A 27,231-nucleotide genomic window follows, 5' to 3' on the forward strand; every position below is an offset into this window, starting at 1 on the left:
AGTAGGACGTAGCAGTCTACGGTGTGTGGCTGAAAGAAACATCCAGCCTAGTAGGCAGTCTACGTGTGGCTGAAAGAAACATCCAGCCTAGTAGACGTAGCAGTCTACGGTGTGTGGCTGAAAGAAACATCCAGCCTAGTAGCACGTAGCAGTCTACGGTGTGTGGCTGAAAGAAACATCCAGCCTAGTAGCACGTAGCAGTCTACAGCGTGTGGCTGAAAGAAACATCCAGCCTAGTAGGACGTAGCAGTCTACGGCGTGTGGCTGAAAGAAACATCCAGCCTAGTAGGACGTAGCAGTCTACGGCGTGTGGCTGAAAGAAACATCCAGCCTAGTAGGACGTAGCAGTCTAGTAGGACGTAGCAGTCTACGGCGTGTGGCTGAAAGAAACATCCAGCCTAGTAGGACGTAGCAGTCTACGGTGTGTGGCTGAAAGAAACATCCAGCCTAGTAGGACGTAGCAGTCTACGGTGTGTGGCTGAAAGAAACATCCAGCCTAGTAGGACGTAGCAGTCGACGGTGTGTGGCTGAAAGAAACATCCAGCCTAGTAGGACGTAGCAGTCGACGGTGTGTGGCTGAAAGAAACATCCAGCCTAGTAGGACGTAGCAGTCTACGGTGTGTGGCTGAAAGAAACATCCAGCCTAGTAGGACGTAGCAGTCTACGGTGTGTGGCTGAAAGAAACATCCAGCCTTGTTTACAGCGCTGAATCCATCCCACTGAGCCGTGATCCCACAACCGGAGCCGCTGACTGACGTCGTAAAGAGACACGAACACGGGTTCTAATGGATACTACAAGGGTCTGAATCTGAACGAACACTGACGGTAATATTGAAATAATCCCGTTTCTGCGTGCTGAAAATGGATTCGGTTGTTAGTGTGTCTGTATGAGCGGCGGGTGAAGACGGAGGAGGGGGAGACACCGGGGGCTGCAGTTGTTGAATCCTTTTTCTTCCTAGACGGATATTTCGGATCAAACCTCATGCGTCTCACTCCGGGAGGGCTCTTTTCCCCCCATTCATGTGTTAACTAAGAGTATTACCGCCACCAAACCCCGAACCCAGCCCGCTCTCCCGTCCACGTTGGAGGACTTTCTCCCCGCCTGGTGAAGAGCGCATTCAAGCGAACAAAGTGGCATTTTTGTTTTGAAGAAGAAGAAATGGAGTCGGAAGATGCGGATTGTGAACTGCTCGACGCGGCTGTTTCTGTGTAACATTTCATCCATCCCTGGGAGGTTGTCTCGTCTCAACCCGACGTCGACGGGGTCATTATATGACAGACAGAGAGACCAGACAGCCTTGTTTTCCTGCTGGATTCAACCACGCAGTGTGGGACTCCAAGACATTCCTCGACACAGGAGAAGACGACGTCCGGGAGATCCGCATCGGCTGTGGCTGCCCACGGTACCGATACTGACGGTACTAAAACACCGACGGTACCGAGAAGTCAACATTTAGGAATTACAAGTCAGGGGACGTGTTCACTTTGCTCCCACGTTCTTGGCCTTTATTTGTGTGGCCTGAGAAGCGACCATTATTTGGGAGCATTAATTAATTTTTGGGGTCATTCCCGTTGTTTTGTTTCTGACACCCGGGGAGGAAGTTTGTTTTACCGGAATGAAGTCTGGCACAGAAACGGATCCGGTGACCTTGTTCTGTGGTCTGCTGCTGTGTGTCTCCGCGACCTGCCCTCGGTCCGCACATGGAGAAAGTAAGTGGTTTCATCTCCGTTTTCCAGGGAACGAATAGCTAACTAAATTGATAAATGCAATACTGTATATATATATATTTGCTGCGTTGTCTTAATGCTCCTCTTTGCTCCCAATAGTTTTGTTCTACCTTTAGACAACCATAGCTGAATGTAATGTACCTACAGGGACAACCTGCTCTCTCCACATGTCCTATTATCCGAGAAAACCGAGTTTCTCTTCACTATAATGTGTTACGTGTCGTATTCATTTGTGGAAGTAAACGAATTACATTTCGGTTACACATTTGCAAAAAAAGTACAAATATGTTATCCATTTTCTTAAATGTCTTAAGTTACGAATTCCAATGAGTTGTGGCCAGCGTTAGCTATGTGGCTAATACTGGTTATGAGTCAGGTTAGGGGAAGGGTTGACTAACATAGTGGGTTAACTAACATAGTGGGTTAACTAACATAGTGGGTTGACTAACATAGTGGGTTAACTAACATAGTGGGTTAACTAACATAGTGGGTTAACTAACATAGTGGGTTAACTAACATAGTAAGTAGTGGGTTAACTAACATAGTGGGTTGACTAACATAGTGGGTTAACTAACATAGTAAGTAGTGGGTTAACTAACATAGTGGGTTAACTAACATAGTGGGTTGACTAACATAGTGGGTTAACTAACATAGTGGGTTAACTAACATAGTGGGTTGACTAACATAGTGGGTTAACTAACATAGTGGGTTAACTAACATAGTGGGTTAACTAACATAGTGGGTTAACTAACATAGTAAGTAGTGGGTTAACTAACATAGTAAGTAGTGGGTTAACTAACATAGTAAGTAGTGGGTTAACTAACATAGTAAGTAGTGGGTTAACTAACATAGTAAGTAGTGGGTTAACTAACATAGTAAGTAGTGGGTTAACTAACATAGTAAGTAGTGGGTTAACTAACATAGTAAGTAGTGGGTTAACTAACATAGTAAGTAGTGGGTTAACTAACATAGTAAGTAGTGGGTTAACTAACATAGTAAGTAGTGGGTTAACTAACATAGTAAGTAGTGGGTTAACTAACATAGTAAGTAGTGGGTTAACTAACATAGTGGGTTAACTAACATAGTAAGTAGTGGGTTAACTAACATAGTAAGTAGTGGGTTAACTAACATAGTAAGTAGTGGGTTAACTAACATAGTAAGTAGTGGGTTAACTAACATAGTAAGTAGTGGGTTAACTAACATAGTAAGTAGTGGGTTAACTAACATAGTAAGTAGTTGTAAAGTTGTCTGTGATGAGATTCGAACCACCAACCTCTGGCTTGCTAGACGTTCCCATTATACGTCCGTCCCGACCAAACACACTCCTTATATTTGTTGTCTTAAGTAACCTTCTCTTATGTAAAAAAACAACATGTATTTCCAATATCTGGAAAACTGATAAATGTATGATATTATTAGAGTAGTGAAATGATTTCAAACCCTCATCCCATAGCATGAAAGCAACCATTATGTTAGGCTAAGTCTGTTTCTCTAGCTCTCTACAAGGCTTTTATTGGGCTTTAGATGAAATTGACATGTACATTTAAGTCTCTTCCATTGTCTCTCTCTCTCTCTCCAGTTTGTGGTCCCAGCATTGACATCGGTAACGACATCAGTGAGTTCCGTCGCCTGGAGAACTGTACGATCGTCGAGGGTTACCTCCAGATCCTCCTAATAGGAGACAAGAACTACAACCTCAACCAGGAAGTGTTCCGCTCGCTCTCCTTCCCCAAACTCACCATGATCACTGACTACTTGCTGCTGTTCAGGTTAGCGGGTCAGATACACAGCTTCCACCTCTCAATGATTTCACTATTATTTTATTCATCTTTTTGATTATTCCTGCTTGTTTTTCTTTGATCTCTTTTATGTCGTTTTCATGTAGAAGTGTGTTGCTGCTTTAAAAAACAAAAAATCACTTTAAACAAAGTTTTGATTTAATTTTTATTCAGAGTCTCGGGCCTGGACTCCCTGTCCACCCTGTTCCCTAACCTCACGGTGATCCGAGGGCGAAATCTCTTTTACAATTACGCCCTGGTGATCTTTGAGATGACTTCTCTGAAGGACATCGGCCTCTACAGCCTCCAGAACATCACTAGAGGAGCCATCCGGATCGAGAAGAACCCTGAGCTCTGCTATCTGGACTCTATTGACTGGTCTCTTATCATGGATGCTGAGTTGAATAACTTCGTAGCGGGGAATAAACAGAGTAAGGAGTGTGGGGACGTGTGTCCAGGCATCATGGAGAATAGCCGTCGTTGCATCAAGACCAACTTCAATGACAACTTCAACTGTCGCTGCTGGACCTCTAACCACTGCCAGAAAGGTAGGAACAGTCGCAGCGTTTCAATCCATCCTCGTCCGCTGTTTGAGTGAGTCTGGCTGGCTGATGGTTTGGTTCACAACCAGCTCCATATTTTCTCAAGTGAAACGGCTTGTCGCTTGTTTATTTCAACATGATATAAGGAAGGGAAGTTTTTGAGAGGAACTTGCCATGTGTATGTTTATATAAAGCTGATGTTATCGTCCGATTTATAAGAGCCGATTTTATACGATTTCTGAGAAAATGCTCAATAATTTATATTTGTCCTGAAGAGGGTGCACTTTACATGGCTGTAAGCAATATCTTGCCTTGGCGTGGTCGAGCAAACCTGAACACTATCGCCCAATGACAGTACACCAGTCAGAGAGGAGAGTGAACTGACTGTTACTGCTTCTACGGTGGGTGCTGAGCAGACTGAAGCTTGTCAGCTCAATGAAGTGACAGAAATGGGCCCTGGCAGAAATGGGCCCTGGCAGAAATGGGCCCTGGCAGAAATGGGCCCTGGCAGAAATGGGCCCTGGCAGAAATGGGCCCTGGCAGAAATGGGCCCTGGCAGAAATGGGCCCTGGCAGAAATGGGCCCTGGCAGAAATGGGCCCTGGCAGAAATGGGCCCTGGCAGAAATGGGCCCTGGCAGAAATGGGCCCTGACAGAAATGGGCCCTGGCAGAAATGGGCCCTGGCAGAAATGGGCCCTGGCCATTAGGGCTGTCAACGTTAATAAGACATTGGGATCTTTAAAATTACGGGGGGAAAAATCCATAAATGAAAAATGAGATGTAATTGTAACAAAATGTAATTCACAGTGCAGTTATCACAAAACTATCAAGCCCCGATTGTCATAAAGGAGAAAATAAACGTCCTACTGCAGGTCGTAGGTCGTCAGTGTAACTGACTTGCCTGGTTAAATAAACGTCCTAATGCAGGTCGTAGGTCGTCAGTGTAACTGACTTGCCTGGTTAAATAAATGTTACATTTAAAAAATAAAATGCAACAATGCTGTAATGTTAATCGGAGGACATATGCATCTTTTAAATGATTTGATACAATGCCCTCCGAACGCCATCGTCTAAAATGGCAGAGTGAGACTGGGAATGACAGCAGCTAAGCTCCTTATGACAATACTCTGGGAATGACAGCAGCTAAGCTCCTTATGACAATACTCTGGGAATGACAGCAGCTAAGCTCCTTATGACAATACTCTGGGAATGACAGCAGCCCGTTATGACAATACTCTGGGAATGACAGCAGCTAAGCTCCTTATGACAATACTCTGGGAATGACAGCAGCTAAGCTCCTTATGACAATACTCTGGGAATGACAGCAGCCCGTTGTGACAATACTCTGGGAATGACAGCAGCTAAGCTCCTTATGACAATACTCTGGGAATGACAGCAGCCCGTTGTGACAATACTCTGGGAATGACAGCAGCCCGTAGTGACAATACTCTGGGAATGACAGCAGCTAAACCCGTTATGACAATACTCTGGGAATGACAGCAGCTAAACCCGTTATGACAATATTCTGGGAATGACAGCAGCTAAGCCCGTTATGACAATACTCTGGGAATGACAGCAGCCCGTTATGACAATACTCTGGGAATGACAGCAGCTAAGCCCGTTGTGACAATACTCTGGGAATGACAGCAGCCCGTTGTGACAATAATCTGGGAATGACAGCAGCCTGTTATGACAATACTCTGGGAATGACAGCAGCTAAACCCGTTATGACAATACTCTGGGAATGACAGCAGCTAAACCCGTTATGACAATACTCTGGGAATGACAGCAGCTAAACCCGTTATGACAATACTCTGGGAATGACAGCAGCTAAGTCCGTTATGACAATACTCTGGGAATGACAGCAGCTAAGCCCGTTATGACAATACTCTGGGAATGACAGCAGCTAAACCCGTTGTGACAATACTCTGGGAATGACAGCAGCTAAACCCGTTGTGACAATACTCTGGGAATGACAGCAGCTAAACCCGTTGTGACAATACTCTGGGAATGACAGCAGCTAAACCCGTTATGACAATACTCTGAGAATGACAGCAGTTAAGCCCGTTGTGACAATACTCTGGGAATGACAGCAGCTAAACCCGTTATGACAATACTCTGGGAATGACAGCAGATAAGCCCGTTGTGACAATACTCTGGGAATGACAGCAGCTAAACCCGTTGTGACAATACTCTGGGAATGACAGCAGCTAAACCCGTTGTGACAATACTCTGGGAATGACAGCAGCTAAACCCGTTATGACAATACTCTGGGAATGACAGCAGCCCGTTATGACAATACTCTGGGAATGACAGCAGCCCGTTATGACAATACTCTGGGAATGACAGCAGCTAAACCCGTTATGACAATACTCTGGGAATGACAGCAGCTAAACCCGTTATGACAATACTCTGGGAATGACAGCAGCCCGTTGTGACAATACTCTGGGAATGACAGCAGCCCGTTGTGACAATACTCTGGGAATGACAGCAGCTAAACCCGTTATGACAATACTCTGGGAATGACAGCAGCTAAACCCGTTATGACAATACTCTGGGAATGACAGCAGCCCGTTATGACAATACTCTGGGAATGACAGCAGCTAAACCCGTTATGACAATACTCTGGGAATGACAGCAGCTAAACCCGTTATGACAATACTCTGGGAATGACAGCAGCCCGTTGTGACAATACTCTGGGAATGACAGCAGCTAAACCCGTTGTGACAATACTCTGGGAATGACAGCAGCCCGTTATGACAATACTCTGGGAATGACAGCAGCTAAGCCCGTTATGACAATACTCTGGGAATGACAGCAGCTAAACCCGTTATGACAATACTCTGGGAATGACAGCAGCTAAACTCGTTGTGACAATACTCTGGGAATGACAGCAGTGAGAAGGCGATGAGATGCTGACTGGGACGTTCAATGAGAAGGTGATGAGATGTGGACTGAGACGTTAAATGAGGTGATGAGGTGGAACTGAGATACAGTGACCGTACACGAAGGGGCAGTGATGAGATGTGGACTGAGACGTTAAATGAGGTGATGAGGTGGAACTGAGATACAGTGACCGTACACGAAGGGGCAGTGATGAGATGTGGACTGAGACGTTAAATGAGGTGATGAGGTGGAACTGAGCTACAGTGACCGTACAGGGGCAGTGATGAGATGTGGACTGAGATGTTAAATGAGGTGATGAGGTGGAACTGAGATACAGTGACCGTACAGGGGCAGTGATGAGATGTGGACTGAGATGTTAAATGAGGTGATGAGGTGGAACTGAGATACAGTGACCGTACAGGGGCAGTGATGAGAGGGGCACCGTGAGACCCAACCTGTTGCTGACAGCAGTGTGATAATGGAGAAAATCACAGCGCTGATTACAGAAACGATTGCAGTTGATATTCAGCCATTGTCACTGGTAGAGGATGTCTGCTTCAGTACCCTAATGGCATATCTAATACCAGACTACGAGATGCCATGTGGAAAAACCGAGACACAACAGAGAACATTCTATTCTGGTTAGAGACAGTTTGCGCTGTTTTGTGAAGGGAGTAGTACACAGCGTTGTACGATATCTTCAGTTCCTTGGCAATTTCTCGCATGGAATAGCCTTCATTTCTCAGAACAAGAATAGACTGATGAGTTTCAGAAGAAAGTGCTTTGTTTCTGGCCATTTTGAGCCTGTAATCGAACCCACAAATGCTGATGCTCCGGATACTCATCTTGTCTCAAGGACAGTTTTATTGCTTCTTTAATCAGACAGTTTTCCGCTGTGCTAAACTAATTGCAAAAGGGTTTTCTAATGATCAATTAGCCTTTTAAAATGATAAACTTGTATTAGCTAACACAACGTGCCATTGGAACACAGGAGTGATGATTGCTGATAATGGGAATACACCAATGTAGATGTTCCATTAAAAATCATCAGTTTCCGGCTACAATAGTCATTTACAACATTAACAATGTCTACACTGTATTTCTGATCAATTTGAGGTTATTTTAATGGACAAATGAGCTTTTCCTTCAAAAACAAGGACATTTGTAAGTGACCCCAAACTTCTGAACGGAAGTTGCTCTTTGAATAGTATTCCTAAAGGTCTGTCATCTAAATGTTTTCAGAGACACTAAAAAAATACAGCATGTTACAAAGTTTGCTTCGTAGCTACGCTTTGATGTATGGGTTGTCACTTGTCAGGGACTTGTACAAATTCATGTTTCGCTCCCCCATCTAGCTGGCTAACTAGCTGTGTGAAAGGACTTGACACTGTTTACTGAGGTTTAGTGCTATCCGGGATCCTTGGGACGTCACCATCCTAAACCTTAACCTTTACCTAACCTTAACCATTTTAAATGTCAATTTCAATTGGGTAGGGTCGTCCCAAAGATCCTGGATGGCAAGGGCCGTTCACTGAGGCAACACTGCGTCTCGGGTCCACCAGGATAGTATTGTGGTAGCTTGGTGGAACCGGCCTGATCGCTGCGTCTTGGGTCCACCAGGATAGTATTGTGGTAGCTTGGTGGAACCGGCCTGATCGCTGCGTCTCGGGTCCACCAGGATAGTATTGTGGTAGCTTGGTGGAACCGGCCTGATCGCTGCGTCTCGGGTCCACCAGGATAGTATTGTGGTAGCTTGGTGGAACCGGCCTGATCGCTGCGTCTCGGGTCCACTAGGATAGTATTGTGGTAGCTTGGTGGAACCGGCCTGATCGCTGCGTCTCGGGTCCACCAGGATAGTATTGTGGTAGCTTGGTGGAACCGGCCTGATCGCTGCGTCTCGGGTCCACCAGGATAGTATTGTGGTAGCTTGGTGGAACCGGCCTGATCGCTGCGTCTCGGGTCCACCAGGATAGTATTGTGGTAGCTTGGTGGAACCGGCCTGATCGCTGCGTCTCGGGTCCACTAGGATAGTATTGTGGTAGCTTGGTGGAACCGGCCTGATCGCTGCGTCTTGGGTCCACTAGGATAGTATTGTGGTAGCTTGGTGGAACCGGCCTGATCTCTGCGTCTTGGGTCCACTAGGATAGTATTGTGGTAGCTTGGTGGAACCGGCCTGATCGCTGCGTCTTGGGTCCACCAGGATAGTATTGTGGTAGCTTGGTGGAACCGGCCTGATCTCTGCGTCTTGGGTCCACTAGGATAGTATTGTGGTAGCTCGGTGGAACCGGCCTGATCGCTGCGTCTTGGGTCCACCGGAAACTCTGAGGGCCCAGAATATTTTATACATGTTGCAAGTTCGCTAACACAAGCTTCGGGCCGGACCCAAGTTCATAGTTGATACAATGTTTTAAGTTCGTTGCAGACAGGCCATATGTAACCAATGTGATTTATAGGATATTCATTTTTGTCAGTATATTTTCTACATGCAGGCTGCAATGTTTTTATATGTTGGCTTTATGAAGGCTATTTTAGTTGGAAATGGCAATATAAGTTACTTTTTAGATTTGTATCATTTTAATTCAGATTTGTATAGAATTTTGATGAACCACATGACAGTGATTTTAATATATGAAGACGTTATTATAAATTAAATACATGTTTTACAATTGTAATATGAAAACCATAACTGGCCACTGATCGGTAGAAATGGTAAGATAAATTGGCATTCAACATGAAAGGTTGCCGACTCCTCATGTAGCCTATTACCGGCAACTTCAGGCGAATATGCAAATTCCAGCAGGAGCTGGAGGAGACTAGTTGGGTCAGGTAAAGTTTAATATATATTTATTTTAAATGTCTCTATCTAGATCTCTGGCACCCTCTTGAGGCATTTGTCTTATTTCATCAAACCATCAGCTTAAAGCATTAGACAAGCTCAATGCTTGCAGGTGATTTTATTAAAATACATAGGGTGTATATATATATGTGTGTATATATATGGAAAAATACAATGCAAATCAATTTGATGGATCGATTGGAACAGGTGGTTCCTCCCCTCTCTATCGATCAAATCTCACCGTTATTTGATTAGTATCATTTGAGATTCCAATAAAGACCTGGCCAGAATAGCAGCAATTTAAGACACATTTGCAACACAGAAAACATTTAACAGGACAATGGTTTGGGAAAGTGTGGTGCAACTAGAGGTCAAAACATTGACAGCCCCCAACTTAATTTTCTATCATATTGTTTAATCCTATTGACAGGGATCCTGTCATTTCAGGACCGTTTGGAAGTTTGCAACTAGAGGTCAAAACATTGACAGCCCCCAACTTAATTTTCTATCATATTGTTTAATCTTATTGACAGGGATCCTGTCATTTCAGGACCGTTTGGAAGTTTGCAACTAGAGGTCAAAACATTGACAGCCCCCAACTTAATTTTCTATCATATTGTTTAATCCTATTGACAGGGATCCTGTCATTTCAGGACCGTTTGGAAGTTTGCAACTAGAGGTCAAAACATTGACAGCCCCCAACTTAATTTTCTATCATATTGTTTAATCTTATTGACAGGGATCCTGTCATTTCAGGACCGTTTGGAAGTTTGTTCTGAATAGCTTTGTTTTTACCTCACTCTGTATGGGCCGAGTGGGTCAACAGAACAGTCATGTCAGCATACGTTTTCATTTGTCTGCTGGACAATGTACACTGATCAAAACATATAAACACTACATGCAATAATTTCAAAGATTCTACTGAGTTACAGTTCATAAGGAAATCAGTGTAATAAATTCATTAGGTCCTAATCTATGGATTTCACAGGACTGGGAATACAGATGTGCATCTGTTGGTCAAAGAGAACAGTTTAAAACAGATAGGGGTGTGGATCAGAAAACCTGTCAGTATCTGGTGTGACCACCGTTTGCCTCGTGCAGCGCGACACATCTCCTTTACATAGAGTTGATCAGGCTGTTGATCGTGGCCTGTGTTGTCCCACTCCTCTTCAATGACTGCTGAGTTGCTGGATATTGGCGGGAACTGGAACACGCTGTTGTACACGTCGATCCAGAGCATCCCAAACATGCTCAATGGGTGACGTGTCTGGAGAGGATGCACAGGCCATGGAAGAACTGGGACATTTTCAGCTTCCAGGATTCATGTATAGATCCCTGTGACATGGGGCTGTGCATTATAATACTGAAACATGAGGGGATTGTTGCAGATGTGTGGCACGTAAATGGGCCTCAGGATCTCGTCACGGTATCTCTGCATTAAATTTGCCATCGATTTAAATGCAATTGTGTTCGTTGTTCGTTGTGCGTAGCTTATGCCATAACCCCACCGCCACCATGGGGCTTGCCCACACGACGCCAACTGCCAGGTACAGTTACAACCGGGATTCATCCGTGAAGAGCTTCTCCAGTGACCATCGAAGGTGATCATTTGCCCCCTGAAGTTGGTTACGACTATATATCGGTGAACATATGGGAATCGGACGATTATTTGCTAAAAATGCCAACATTGGTATCTGTCGATGTCTAGTTTAACGCCAATGTTAAAATCCGATGTCAGTTACCATGGATACCTATATAACCTGGGTACATGACGTAATGACGCCACGTAACATGTCACCCTACACCTGCAACACAGCATTCCTAACCTGGTCCACAATGTCTGCTGTGTGGATCGAGCAGTCAATAAGTCCAGCAGTACAACACAGCATTCCTAACCTGGTCCACAATGTCTGCTGTGTGGATCGAGCAGTCAATAAGTCCAGCAGTACAACACAGCATTCCTAACCTGGTCCACAATGTCTGCTGTGTGGATCGAGCAGTCAACAAGTCGAGCAGTCATTGATTTAGGAATCCTTGTAAGTATTAGCTCGGTTGTCACTTGTTGTTCGCCTATTGAAATTGAACTTCGGTTCATGAAAATAAATAGCTAGCCAGCTACTTAACCTGTTGCCCAAAGCTAACGTTATAGCTAGCCAGCTACTTAACCCTGTTGCCCAATGCTAACGTTATAGCTAGCCAGCTACTTAACCCTGTTGCCCAAAGCTAACGTTATAGCTAGCCAGCTACTTAACCCTGTTGCCCAAAGCTAACGTTATAGCTAGCCAGCTACTTAACCCTGTTGCCCAATGCTAACGTTATAGCTAGCCAGCTACTTAACCCTGTTGCCCAAAGCTAACGTTATAAACAGCCAGCTACTTAACCCTGTTGCCCAAAGCTAACGTTATAAGCAGCCAGCTACTTAACCCTGTTGCCCAAAGCTAACGTTATTAGCAGCCAGCTACTTAACCCTGTTGCCCAATGCTAACGTTATAGCTAGCCAGCTACTTAACCCTGTTGCCCAAAGCTAACGTTATAGCTACTGTTATAGCTGATAGAACTGTCTTATAAATTAGGGTTATTTTAGATGATGACACCTAGCTATACGTAACGATTGCTACACGCGCAGGGGCCCAAACGGCGTTCCGCGCAGAGACCCAAACTGCGTTCCGCGCGCAGAGACCCAAACTGCGTTCCGCGCGCAGAGACCCAAACTGCGTTCCGCGCGCAGAGACCCAAACTGCGTTCCGCGCGCAGAGACCCAAACTGCGTTCCGCGCGCAGAGACCCAAACTGCGTTCCGCGCGCAGAGACCCAAACTGCGTTCCGCGCGCAGAGACCCAAACTGCGTTCCGCGCGCAGAGACCCAAACTGCGTTCCGCGCGCAGAGACCCAAACGGCGTTCCGCGCGCAGAGACCCAAACGGCGTTCCGCGCGCAGAGACCCAAACGGCGTTCCGCGCGCAGAGACCCAAACGGCGTTCCGCGCGCAGAGACCCAAACGGCGTTCCGCGCGCAGAGACCCAAACGGCGTTCGCGCGCAGAGACCCAAACGGCGTTCCGCGCGCAGAGACCCAAACGGCGTTCCGCGCGCAGAGACCCAAACGGCGTTGCGCGCAGAGACCCAAACGGCGTTCCGCGCGCAGAGACCCAAACGGCGTTCCGCGCGCAGAGACCTTAAACGGCGTTCCGCGCGCAGAGACCCAAACGGCGTTCCGCGCGCAGAGACCCAAACGGCGTTCGCGCGCAGAGACCCAAACGGCGTTCGCGCGCAGAGACCCAAACGGCGTTCCCGCGCAGAGACCCAAACGGCGTTCCGCGCGCAGAGACCCAAACGGCGTTCGCGCGCAGAGACCCAAACGGCGTTCCGCGCAGAGACCCAAACGGCGTTCGCGCAGAGACCCAAACGGCGTTCCGCGCGCAGGGGCCCAAACGGCGTTCCGCGCGCAGGGGCCCAAACGGCGTTCCGCGCGCAGGGGCCCAAACGGCGTTCCGCGCGCAGGGGCCCAAACGGCGTTCCGCGCGCAGAGACCCAAACGGCGTTCCTGGGCTGGCGTGGTCACATGGTCTGTGGTTGTGAGGCCAGTTGGATGTACTGCCTTATGGTTGAGAAATTAACATCACCCTCTCTGTTCTGCCGCCCTATCGCGGTCACCCTCTCTGTTCTGCCGCCCTATCGCGGTCACCCTCTCTGTTCTGCCGCCCTATCGCGGTCACCCTCTCTGTTCTGCCGCCCTATCGCGGTCACCCTCTCTGTTCTGCCGCCCTATCGCGGTCACCCTCTCTGTTCTGCCGCCCTATCGCGGTCACCCTCTCTGTTCTGCCGCCCTATCGCGGTCACCCTCTCTGTTCTGCCGCCCTATCGCGGTCACCCTCTCTGTTCTGCCGCCCTATCGCGGTCACCCTCTCTGTTCTGCCGCCCTATCGCGGTCACCCTCTCTGTTCTGCCGCCCTATCGCGGTCACCCTCTCTGTTCTGCCGCCCTATCGCGGTCACCCTCTCTGTTCTGCCGCCCTATCGCGGTCGCCCTCTGTTCTGCCGCCCTATCGCGGTCGCCCTCTCTGTTCTGCCGCCCTATCGCGGTCACCCTCTCTGTTCTGCCGCCCTATCGCGGTCACCCTCTCTGTTCTGCCGCCCTATCGCGGTCACCCTCTCTGTTCTGCCGCCCTATCGCGGTCACCCTCTCTGTTCTGCCGCCCTATCGCGGTCACCCTCTCTGTTCTGCCGCCCTATCGCGGTCACCCTCTCTGTTCTGCCGCCCTATCGCGGTCACCCTCTCTGTTCTGCCGCCCCTCGCCCTCTCTGTTCTGCCGCCCTATCGCGGTCACCCTCTCTGTTCTGCCGCCCTATCGCGGTCACCCTCTCTGTTCTGCCGCCCTATCGCGGTCACCCTCTCTGTTCTGCCGCCCTATCGCGGTCACCCTCTCTGTTCTGCCGCCCTATCGCGGTCACCCTCTCTGTTCTGCCGCCCTATCGCGGTCACCCTCTCTGTTCTCTCTGGCTTGAAAAAACAGATAGTGGCCATATTACGGTTTGCCCCTCTCGAGACGCCGTAGCAACAACAGCCAGTAACACTGCCTCAGGTCTTAGTCTCGCAATTTTACATCTTACTAAGTAAGATGTTTCTCGTTAAATGACAAACACTTAATTGAAGAATCCCGTCCATAGTTCCCACTCCTGCTAGACTCGCTGTCGTGTCTGTAGTGTCGGTGTGAGGAGGAAAGCTTCCTCTCTGTGGACACAGTAACTAATGAAGTGATCCCATCCACTTGACACCTCGGCGCCACTGCAGGGAGCAAACATCTAGTTTGCAGAGGGAGAGCAGGAGTGTAGAAAAAGCAATCAATTCAATTCAAGCAGCTTCTTTTTTTAAATAAATGTGTGCGCTGTCTCTTTAAGAAAGTAATGAAAGAATCTGACTTTGTGGCTGTGGAATTGACTTTGTGGCTGTGGAATCTAGTGGAAACCAGACAAGAGGTGGGGGTGAGGGAGATAAAGGACTTTGTTTTGTGAAAAGTTCAACATTTCCACATGCAGTGTTGTGTTATTTAAGTGTGTTAACTTGTGTGCAGCGTGAGAGGGGAGCTAATGCAGGTCAGACAGCTGTAGCAGTGAATTAGGAAGTGGACAAGGCTCATCCTACTATAAAGGGGCTGATTAGGGATGGGCACGGTTCGTACAGTATTCAAATATCCAAACGGACGTTAGTATTCAAATACTTGTGTGAGTATAGATTTTTTTTAAAGAAAAAAAATCTCATGCTTATTTTAACAGTGAAAAGGCTTTGTCTAAATGAAATGATGTATGGAACATTACTACACAAGGATATACTGACAACACACTTTGAATGTGGTCATTCTGCTGTGAACCCATTAATACATACCGTAGTAGTCTTTCTGCTGTGAACCCATTAATACATACTGTAGTAGTCTTCTCTGCTGTGAACCCATTAATACATACCGTAGTAGTCTTTCTGCTGTGAACCCATTAATACATACCGTAGTAGTCTTTCTGCTGTGAACCCATTAATACATACCGTAGTAGTCTTCTCTGTGAACCCATTAATACATACCGTAGTAGTCTTTCTGCTGTGAACCCATTAATACATACCGTAGTAGTCTTCTCTGTGAACCCATTAATACATACCGTAGTAGTCTTTCTGCTGTGAACCCATTAATACATACCGTAGTAGTCTTTCTGCTGTGAACCCATTAATACATACCGTAGTAGTCTTTCTCTGTGAACCCATTAATACATACCGTAGTAGTCTTCTCTGTGAACCCATTAATACATACCGTAGTAGTCTTCTGCTGTGAACCCATTAATACATACCGTAGTAGTCTTTCTGCTGTGAACCCATTAATACATACCGTAGTAGTCTTCTCTGTGAACCCATTAATACATACCGTAGTAGTCTTCTGCTGTGAACCCATTAATACATACCGTAGTAGTCTTTCTGCTGTGAACCCATTAATACATACCGTATTAATACATAGTAGTCTTCTCTGTGAACCCATTAATACATACCGTAGTAGTCTTTCTGCTGTGAACCCATTAATACATACCGTAGTAGTCTTTCTGCTGTGAACCCATTAATACATACTGTAGTAGTCTTCTGCTGTGAACCCATTAATACATACCGTAGTAGTCTTCTCTGTGAACCCATTAATACATACCGTAGTAGTCTTTCTGCTGTGAACCCATTAATACATACCGTAGTAGTCTTCTGCTGTGAACCCATTAATACATACCGTAGTAGTCTTCTGCTGTGAACCCATTAATACATACCGTAGTAGTCGTAGTAGTTTCTGCTGTGAACCCATTAATACATACCGTAGTAGTCTTCTGCTGTGAACCCATTAATACATACCGTAGTAGTCTTTCTGCTGTGAACCCATTAATACATACCGTAGTAGTCTTTCTGCTGTGAACCCATTAATACATACCGTAGTAGTCTTTCTGCTGTGAACCCATTAATACATACCGTAGTAGTCTTTCTGAACCCATTAATACATACCTAGTCTTTCTGCTGTGAACCCATTAATACATACCGTAGTAGTCTTTCTGCTGTGAACCCATTAATACATACCGTAGTAGTCTTCTCTGTGAACCCATTAATACATACCGTAGTAGTCTTTCTGCTGTGAACCCATTAATACATACCGTAGTAGTCTTTCTGCTGTGAACCCATTAATACATACCGTAGTAGTCTTTCTGCTGTGAACCCATTAATACATACCGTAGTAGTCTTCTCTGTGAACCCATTAATACATACCGTAGTAGTCTTCTCTGCTGTGAACCCATTAATACATACCGTAGTAGTCTTCTCTGTGAACCCATTAATACATACTGTAGTAGTCTTCTCTGTGAACCCATTAATACATACCGTAGTAGTCTTCTCTGTGAACCCATTAATACATACCGTAGTAGTCTTCTCTGCTGTGAACCCATTAATACATACTGTAGTAGTCTTCTCTGTGAACCCATTAATACATACTGTAGTAGTCTTCTCTGTGAACCCATTAATACATACCGTAGTAGTCTTCTCTGTGAACCCATTAATACATACCGTAGTAGTCTTCTCTGTGAACCCATTAACCTGTTACTCCTACCCCCTACTTTTTGAACATTCTGTTAAAAATCGCGCAACATTTCAGCGCCCTGTTACTCAGGCCAGGAATATAGTATATGCATATGATTAGTATGTGTGTATAGAACACACTCAGACGTTTATAAAACTGGTTAAATCACGGCTGTGACTATAACATACGTGCGTCCGCCACTTCAACCCATTGTTATGGGCGAACGATATTAAATAGGGCTGAGGTTGCAGTACCTACAGCTTCCACACGATGTCAACAGTCTTGTCATTTGCCAATTCTTTGTTTCTTGGTCAAACGAACAAGAGACAGGCTTTTTCTTCAGGTCTCCGACCGGATATTTTGGTTGAGAAATACACGGACATTATTTCCAGACGGACCCCTATAGAAAACACTTCCGTGATTAATTTGATCGCTTATTAACGTTTACTAATACCTAAAGTTGCATTACAAAAGTATTTAGAAGTGTTTTGTGAAAGTTTATCGTAAACTTTTTAAATAAAAAAAAATAGCGTTACAAGATGCTATTTTTTTTTCGTTTATCACACAGTCTTCATAGATCTATATCTAGGCTATATATGGACCGATTTAATCGAAAAAAAAGACCCAATAGTGATTATGGGACATCTAGGAGTGCCAACAAAGAAGATGGTCAAAGGTAATGAATGTTTTATATTTTATTTGTGCGGTTTGTGTAGCGCCGACTATGCTAATTATTTTGTTTACGTCCCCTGCGGGTCTTTTGGGGTGTTACATGCTATCAGATAATAGCTTCTCATGCTTTCTGACCGAAAAGCATTTTAAAAATCTGACCGGTTGCCTGGATTCACAACGAGTGTAGCTTTAATTCAATACCCTGCATGTGTATTTTAATGAATGTTTGAGTTTTAACTAATACTATTAGCATTTAGCGTAGCGCATTTGCATTTCCAGAGCTCTAGATGGGACGCCTGCGTGCCAGGTAGGAGCAAGAGGTTAATACATACCGTAGTAGTCTTTCTGCTGTGAACCCATTAATACATATTGTAGTAGTCTTCTCTGTGAACCCATTAATACATACCGTAGTAGTCTTTCTGCTGTGAACCCATTAATACATACCGTAGTAGTCTTCTCTGTGAACCCATTAATACATACCGTAGTAGTCTTCTGCTGTGAACCCATTAATACATACCGTAGTAGTCTTTCTGCTGTGAACCCATTAATACATACCGTAGTAGTCTTTCTGCTGTGAACCCATTAATACATACCGTAGTAGTCTTTCTGCTGTGAACCCATTAATACATATTGTAGTAGTCTTTCTGCTGTGAACCCATTAATACATACCATAGTAGTCTTCTCTGTGAACCCATTAATACATACCGTAGTAGTCTTTCTGCTGTGAACCCATTAATACATACCGTAGTAGTCTTTCTGCTGTGAACCCATTAATACATATTGTAGTAGTCTTCTCTGCTGTGAACCCATTAATACATACCGTAGTAGTCTTCTCTGTGAACCCATTAATACATATTGTAGTAGTCTTCTCTGCTGTGAACCCATTAATACATACCGTAGTAGTCTTCTCTGTGAACCCATTAATACATACTGTAGTAGTCTTCTCTGTGAACCCATTAATACATACCGTAGTAGTCTTTCTGCTGTGAACCCATTAATACATACCGTAGTAGTCTTCTCTGCTGTGAACCCATTAATACATACTGTAGTAGTCTTCTCTGTGAACCCATTAATACATACTGTAGTAGTCTTCTCTGTGAACCCATTAATACATACCGTAGTAGTCTTCTCTGTGAACCCATTAATACATACCGTAGTAGTCTTCTCTGTGAACCCATTAACCTGTTACTCCTACCCCCTACTTTTTGAACATTCTGTTAAAAATCGCGCAACATTTCAGCGCCCTGTTACTCAGGCCAGGAATATAGTATATGCATATGATTAGTATGTGTGTATAGAAAACACTCAGACGTTTATAAAACTGGTTAAATCACGGCTGTGACTATAACAGTACGTGCGTCCGCCACTTCAACCCATTGTTATGGGCGAACGATATTAAATAGGGCTGAGGTTGCAGTACCTACAGCTTCCACACGATGTCAACAGTCTTGTCATTTGCCAATTCTTTGTTTCTTGGTCAAACGAACAAGAGACAGGCTTTTTCTTCAGGTCTCCGACCGGATATTTTGGTTGAGAAATACACGGACATTATTTCCAGACGGACCCCTATAGAAAACACTTCGTCTCGTGATTAATTTGATCGCTTATTAACGTTTACTAATACCTAAAGTTGCATTACAAAAGTATTTAGAAGTGTTTTGTGAAAGTTTATCGTAAACTTTTTTAATAAAAAAATGACGTTACAAGATGCTATTTTTTTCGTTTATCACACAGTCTTCATAGATCTATATCTAGGCTATATATGGACCGATTTAATCGAAAAAAGACCCAATAGTGATTATGGGACATCTAGGAGTGCCAACAAAGAAGATGGTCAAAGGTAATGAATGTTTTATATTTTATTTGTGCGGTTTGTGTAGCGCCGACTATGCTAATTATTTTGTTTACGTCCCCTGCGGGTCTTTTGGGGTGTTACATGCTATCAGATAATAGCTTCTCATGCTTTCGACCGAAAAGCATTTTAAAAATCTGACCGGTTGCCTGGATTCACAACGAGTGTAGCTTTAATTCAATACCCTGCATGTGTATTTTAATGAATGTTTGAGTTTTAACTAATACTATTAGCATTTAGCGTAGCGCATTGCATTTCCAGAGCTCTAGATGGGACGCCTGCGTGCCAGGTAGGAGCAAGAGGTTAATACATACCGTAGTAGTCTTTCTGCTGTGAACCCATTAATACATACCGTAGTAGTCTTCTCTGTGAACCCATTAATACATATTGTAGTAGTCTTCTCTGTGAACCCATTAATACATACCGTAGTAGTCTTCTCTGTGAACCCATTAATACATACCGTAGTAGTCTTTCTGCTGTGAACCCATTAATACATACCGTAGTAGTCTTTCTGCTGTGAACCCATTAATACATACCGTAGTAGTCTTCTCTGTGAACCCATTAATACATACCGTAGTAGTCTTTCTGCTGTGAACCCATTAATACATACCGTAGTAGTCTTTCTGCTGTGAACCCATTAATACATACCGTAGTAGTCTTTCTGCTGTGAACCCATTAATACATACCGTAGTAGTCTTTCTGCTGTGAACCCATTAATACATACCGTAGTAGTCTTCTCTGTGAACCCATTAATACATACCGTAGTAGTCTTCTCTGTGAACCCATTAATACATACCGTAGTAGTCTTTCTCTGTGAACCCATTAATACATACCGTAGTAGTCTTTCTGCTGTGAACCCATTAATACATACCGTAGTAGTCTTCTGCTGTGAACCCATTAATACATACCGTAGTAGTCTTTCTGCTGTGAACCCATTAATACATACCGTAGTAGTCTTCTCTGTGAACCCATTAATACATACCGTAGTAGTCTTTCTGCTGTGAACCCATTAATACATATTGTAGTAGTCTTCTCTGTGAACCCATTAATACATACCGTAGTAGTCTTCTCTGTGAACCCATTAATACATACCGTAGTAGTCTTTCTGCTGTGAACCCATTAATACATACCGTAGTAGTCTTCTGCTGTGAACCCATTAATACATACCGTAGTAGTCTTTCTGCTGTGAACCCATTAATACATACCGTAGTAGTCTTTCTGCTGTGAACCCATTAATACATACCGTAGTAGTCTTTCTGCTGTGAACCCATTAATACATACCGTAGTAGTCTTCTCTGTGAACCCATTAATACATACCGTAGTAGTCTTTCTGCTGTGAACCCATTAATACATACCGTAGTAGTCTTCTGCTGTGAACCCATTAATACATACCGTAGTAGTCTTCTCTGTGAACCCATTAATACATACCGTAGTAGTCTTTCTGCTGTGAACCCATTAATACATACCGTAGTAGTCTTCTCTGTGAACCCATTAATACATACCGTAGTAGTCTTTCTGCTGTGAACCCATTAATACATACCGTAGTAGTCTTCTCTGTGAACCCATTAATACATACCGTAGTAGTCTTTCTGCTGTGAACCCATTAATACATACCGTAGTAGTCTTTCTGCTGTGAACCCATTAATACATATTGTAGTAGTCTTCTCTGTGAACCCATTAATACATGCCGTAGTAGTCTTCTAGTCTTCTCTGTGAACCCATTAATACATACCGTAGTAGTCTTCTCTGTGAACCCATTAATACATACCGTAGTAGTCTTTCTGCTGTGAACCCATTAATACATACCGTAGTAGTCTTCTGCTGTGAACCCATTAATACATACCGTAGTAGTCTTCTCTGTGAACCCATTAATACATACCGTAGTAGTCTTTCTGCTGTGAACCCATTAATACATACCGTAGTAGTCTTCTGCTGTGAACCCATTAATACATACCGTAGTAGTCTTCTGCTGTGAACCCATTAATACATACCGTAGTAGTCTTCTCTGTGAACCCATTAATACATACCGTAGTAGTCTTTCTGCTGTGAACCCATTAATATATACCGTAGTAGTCTTTCTGCTGTGAACCCATTAATACATATTGTAGTAGTCTTCTGCTGTGAACCCATTAATAATACAGTAGTCTTTCCGTAGTAGTCTTCTCTGTGAACCCATTAATACATACCGTAGTAGTCTTCTCTGTGAACCCATTAATACATACCGTAGTAGTCTTCTCTGTGAACCCATTAATACATACCGTAGTAGTCTTCTCTGTGAACCCATTAATACATACCGTAGTAGTCTTCTCTGTGAACCCATTAATACATACCGTAGTAGTCTTTCTGCTGTGAACCCATTAATACATACCGTAGTAGTCTTTCTGCTGTGAACCCATTAATACATACCGTAGTAGTCTTTCTGCTGTGAACCCATTAATACATACCGTAGTAGTCTTTCTGCTGTGAACCCATTAATACATACCGTAGTAGTCTTTCTGCTGTGAACCCATTAATACATACCGTAGTAGTCTTCTCTGTGAACCCATTAATACATACCGTAGTAGTCTTCTCTGTGAACCCATTAATACATACCGTAGTAGTCTTCTCTGTGAACCCATTAATACATACCGTAGTAGTCTTTCTGCTGTGAACCCATTAATACATACCGTAGTAGTCTTTCTGCTGTGAACCCATTAATACATACCGTAGTAGTCTTCTCTGTGAACCCATTAATACATACCGTAGTAGTCTTCTCTGTGAACCCATTAATACATACCGTAGTAGTCTTTCTGCTGTGAACCCATTAATACATACCGTAGTAGTCTTCTGCTGTGAACCCATTAATACATACCGTAGTAGTCTTCTCTGTGAACCCATTAATACATACCGTAGTAGTCTTCTCTGTGAACCCATTAATACATACCGTAGTAGTCTTCTGCTGTGAACCCATTAATACATACCGTAGTAGTCTTTCTGCTGTGAACCCATTAATACATACCGTAGTAGTCTTTCTGCTGTGAACCCATTAATACATACCGTAGTAGTCTTCTCTGTGAACCCATTAATACATACCGTAGTAGTCTTCTCTGTGAACCCATTAATACATACCGTAGTAGTCTTCTGCTGTGAACCCATTAATACATACCGTAGTAGTCTTTCTGCTGTGAACCCATTAATACATACCGTAGTAGTCTTCTCTGTGAACCCATTAATACATACCGTAGTAGTCTTCTCTGTGAACCCATTAATACATACCGTAGTAGTCTTCTGCTGTGAACCCATTAATACATACCGTAGTAGTCTTTCTGCTGTGAACCCATTAATACATACCGTAGTAGTCTTCTCTGTGAACCCATTAATACATACCGTAGTAGTCTTTCTCTGTGAACCCATTAATACATACCGTAGTAGTCTTCTGCTGTGAACCCATTAATACATACCGTAGTAGTCTTTCTGAACCCATTAATACATACTAGTGAACCCATTAATACATACCGTAGTAGTCTTTCTGCTGTGAACCCATTAATACATACCGTAGTAGTCTTCTCTGTGAACCCATTAATACATACCGTAGTAGTCTTCTCTGTGAACCCATTAATACATACCGTAGTAGTCTTCTCTGTGAACCCATTAATACATACCGTAGTAGTCTTCTCTGTGAACCCATTAATACATACCGTAGTAGTCTTTCTGCTGTGAACCCATTAATACATACCGTAGTAGTCTTCTCTGTGAACCCATTAATACATACCGTAGTAGTCTTCTCTGTGAACCCATTAATACATACCGTAGTAGTCTTCTCTGTGAACCCATTAATACATACCGTAGTAGTCTTCTCTGTGAACCCATTAATACATACCGTAGTAGTCTTCTGCTGTGAACCCATTAATACATACCGTAGTAGTCTTCTCTGTGAACCCATTAATACATACCGTAGTAGTCTTTCTGCTGTGAACCCATTAATACATACCGTAGTAGTCTTCTCTGTGAACCCATTAATACATACCGTAGTAGTCTTTCTGCTGTGAACCCATTAATACATACCGTAGTAGTCTTCTCTGTGAACCCATTAATACATACCGTAGTAGTCTTCTCTGTGAACCCATTAATACATACTGTAGTAGTCTTCTCTGTGAACCCATTAATACATACCGTAGTAGTCTTCTCTGTGAACCCATTAATACATACCGTAGTAGTCTTCTCTGTGAACCCATTAATACATACCATGAACCCATTAATACATATTGTAGTAGTCTTCTCTGTGAACCCATTAATACATACCGTAGTAGTCTTCTCTGTGAACCCATTAATACATACCGTAGTAGTCTTCTCTGTGAACCCATTAATACATACCGTAGTAGTCTTCTCTGTGAACCCATTAATACATCGTAGTAGTCTTCTCTGTGAACCCATTAATACATACCGTAGTAGTCTTCTCTGTGAACCCATTAATACATACCGTAGTAGTCTTCTCTGTGAACCCATTAATACATATCGTAGTAGTCTTCTCTGTGAACCCATTAATACATACCGTAGTAGTCTTCTCTGTTGAACCCATTAATACATACCGTAGTAGTCTTTCTGCTGTGAACCCATTAATACATACCGTAGTAGTCTTCTCTGTGAACCCATTAATACATACCGTAGTAGTCTTTCTCTGTGAACCCATTAATACATACCGTAGTAGTCTTCTCTGTGAACCCATTAATACATACCGTAGTAGTCTTCTGCTGTGAACCCATTAATACATACCGTAGTAGTCTTTCTGCTGTGAACCCATTAATACATACCGTAGTAGTCTTCTCTGTGAACCCATTAATACATACCGTAGTAGTCTTCTCTGTGAACCCATTAATACATACCGTAGTAGTCTTCTCTGTGAACCCATTAATACATACCGTAGTAGTCTTCTCTGTGAACCCATTAATACATACCGTAGTAGTCTTCTCTGTGAACCCATTAATACATACCGTAGTAGTCTTCTCTGTGAACCCATTAATACATACCGTAGTAGTCTTCTCTGTGAACCCATTAATACATACCGTAGTAGTCTTCTCTGTGAACCCATTAATACATACCGTAGTAGTCTTCTCTGTGAACCCATTAATACATACCGTAGTAGTCTTCTCTGTGAACCCATTAATACATACCGTAGTAGTCTTTCTGCTGTGAACCCATTAATACATACCGTAGTAGTCTTCTCTGTGAACCCATTAATACATACCGTAGTAGTCTTCTGCTGTGAACCCATTAATACATACCGTAGTAGTCTTCTCTGTGAACCCATTAATACATACCGTAGTAGTCATTAATTCGTAGTCTGTGAACCCATTAATACATACCGTAGTAGTCTTCTCTGTGAACCCATTAATACATACCGTAGTAGTCTTTCTGTAGTAGTCTTTCTGCTGTGAACCCATTAATACATACCGTAGTAGTCTTCTCTGTGAACCCATTAATACATACCGTAGTAGTCTTCTCTGTGAACCCATTAATACATACCGTAGTAGTCTTCTGCTGTGAACCCATTAATACATACCGTAGTAGTCTTCTCTGTGAACCCATTAATACATACCGTAGTAGTCTTCTTCTCTGTGAACCCATTAATACATACCGTAGTAGTCTTCTCTGTGAACCCATTAATACATACCGTAGTAGTCTTCTCTGTGAACCCATTAATACATACCGTAGTAGTCTTCTCTGTGAACCCATTAATACATACCGTAGTAGTCTTCTCTGTGAACCCATTAATACATACCGTAGTAGTCTTCTCTGTGAACCCATTAATACATACCGTAGTAGTCTTCCCATCGCCGATACAGACTCGATCCTCTAAAGGAGTACTGAACCGCTTTTGTAGAATCAAATTATGGACCTGTTTTTGTAGTAGTCTTCTCTGTGAACCCAACACGTAGTACTGTGAACCCATTAATACATACTGTAGTAGTCTTCTCTGTGAACCCATTAATACATACCATAGTAGTCTTCCCACGCACGATACACACACGATCCTCTAAAGGAGTACAACACACACACACAACACACACACCTTTTTGTACACACACACACACACACACACACACACACACACACACACACACAGAGTCTGACCTCTCATCTCTATTCTGCTACACTGCCTCACCTCCCCATCCAACAACCACTTGTAGCTTTCTTTAAACTGTTGTTTACATTTCACATGCCAAAAAATAGTGACCTGATGTCACCACTGTCAGTCTGCTCGTCTAGCTTTGCCTCGTCGTATTATTTCTGGCACACAATGTCTATAGACCAGTGTTTTGTCTGTTGGATATAGAACTGCCGGGAACCGTCTGAAATATTCACATGATCTGGTCACAGCCAGATACAGAGTCTTCAGAAGGTATTCATACCCCTCGACTTATTCCACATTTTGTTGTTACAGCCTGAATTCAAAATAGATTTAAAATAAAGTGTTTACCTGTCTACACACAGTGACAGTGAAAACACGTTTTTAGAAATAGTTGCAAATGTATTGAATATGAAATAATACAGAAATATCTCAAAAGTATTCACACCCATGTTCGAATCACCTTTGGCAGCAATTACAGTTGAGTCTTTCTGGGTAAGTCTCTAAGAGCTTCTCTAAGAGAGTAAGTAGAGGAAGTGGACGACTAGCCAGGGTGGGGACGACCAGCCAGGGTGGGGACGACTAGCCAGGGTGTGGACGACTGACGACTAGCCAGGGTGGGGATGACTGACGACTAGCCAGGGTGGGGACGACTAGCCAGGGTGGGGACGACTAGCCAGGGTGGGGACAACCAGCCAGGGTGGGGACGACCAGCCAGGGTGGGGACGACCAGCCAGGGTGGGGACGACCAGCCAGGGTGGGGACGACCAGCCAGGGTGGGGACGACCAGCCAGGGTGGGGACGACTAGCCAGGGTGTGGATGGGGACGACTAGCCAGGGTGGGGACGACCAGCCAGGGTGTGGATGGACGACCAGCCAGGGTGGGGACGACCAGCCAGGGTGGGACGACCAGCCAGGGTGGGGACGACCAGCCAGGGTGGGGACGACCAGCCAGGGTGGGGACGACTAGCCAGGGTGTGGATGACTGACGACTAGCCAGGGTGGGGACGACTAGCCAGGGTGTGGATGACTGACGACTAGCCAGGGTGGGGACGACTAGCCAGGGCGGGGACGACTAGCCAGGGTGGGGACGACTAGCCAGGGTGGGGACGACTAGCCAGGGTGGGGATGACTGACAGGGGTGGGGACCAGCCGGGGTGGGGACGACTAGCCGGGGTGGGGACGACTAGCCGGGGTGGGGACGACCAGCCAGGGTGGGGACGACCAGCCGGGGTGGGGACGACCAGCCGGGGTGGGGACGACCAGCCAGGACGACTAGCCAGGACGGGGACGACTAGCCAGGGCGGGGACGACTAGCCAGGGCGGGGACGACTAGCCAGGGAGGGGACGACTAATATAATAATAATAATATATAATAATATATGCCATTTAGCAGACGCTTTTATCCAAAGCGACTTACAGTCATGTGTGCATACATTCTACGTATGGGTGGTCCCGGGGATCGAACCCACTACCCTGGCGTTACAAGCGCCATGCTCTACCAACTGAGCTACAGAAGGACCACAGCCAGGGCTAGCCAGGGCGGGGACGACCAGCCAGGGCGGGGACGACCAGCCAGGGCGGGGACGACCAGCCAGGGCGGGGACGACCAGCCAGGGTCGGGACGACCAGCCAGGGTCGGGACGACCAGCCAGGGCGGGGACGACCAGCCAGGGCGGGGACGACCAGCCAGGGCGGGGACGACCAGCCAGGGCGGGGACGACCAGCCAGGGTCGGGACGACTGACGACAATT

The 27,231-nt window shown here is 44.7% G+C and overlaps 1 pseudogene; it reads left to right on the plus strand.

Moving 5' to 3' along the window:
• The first annotated feature begins 431 nt into the window (after positions 1-431).
• Positions 432-27,231, plus strand: part of LOC118382016 (insulin-like growth factor 1 receptor) — a 132,447-nt pseudogene continuing 105,647 nt past the window's right edge.

The sequence above is a fragment of the Oncorhynchus keta genome, unplaced genomic scaffold (genome assembly GCF_023373465.1).
Source record: "Oncorhynchus keta strain PuntledgeMale-10-30-2019 unplaced genomic scaffold, Oket_V2 Un_contig_5851_pilon_pilon, whole genome shotgun sequence".
NCBI classification, from domain to species: Eukaryota; Metazoa; Chordata; class Actinopteri; order Salmoniformes; family Salmonidae; genus Oncorhynchus; species Oncorhynchus keta.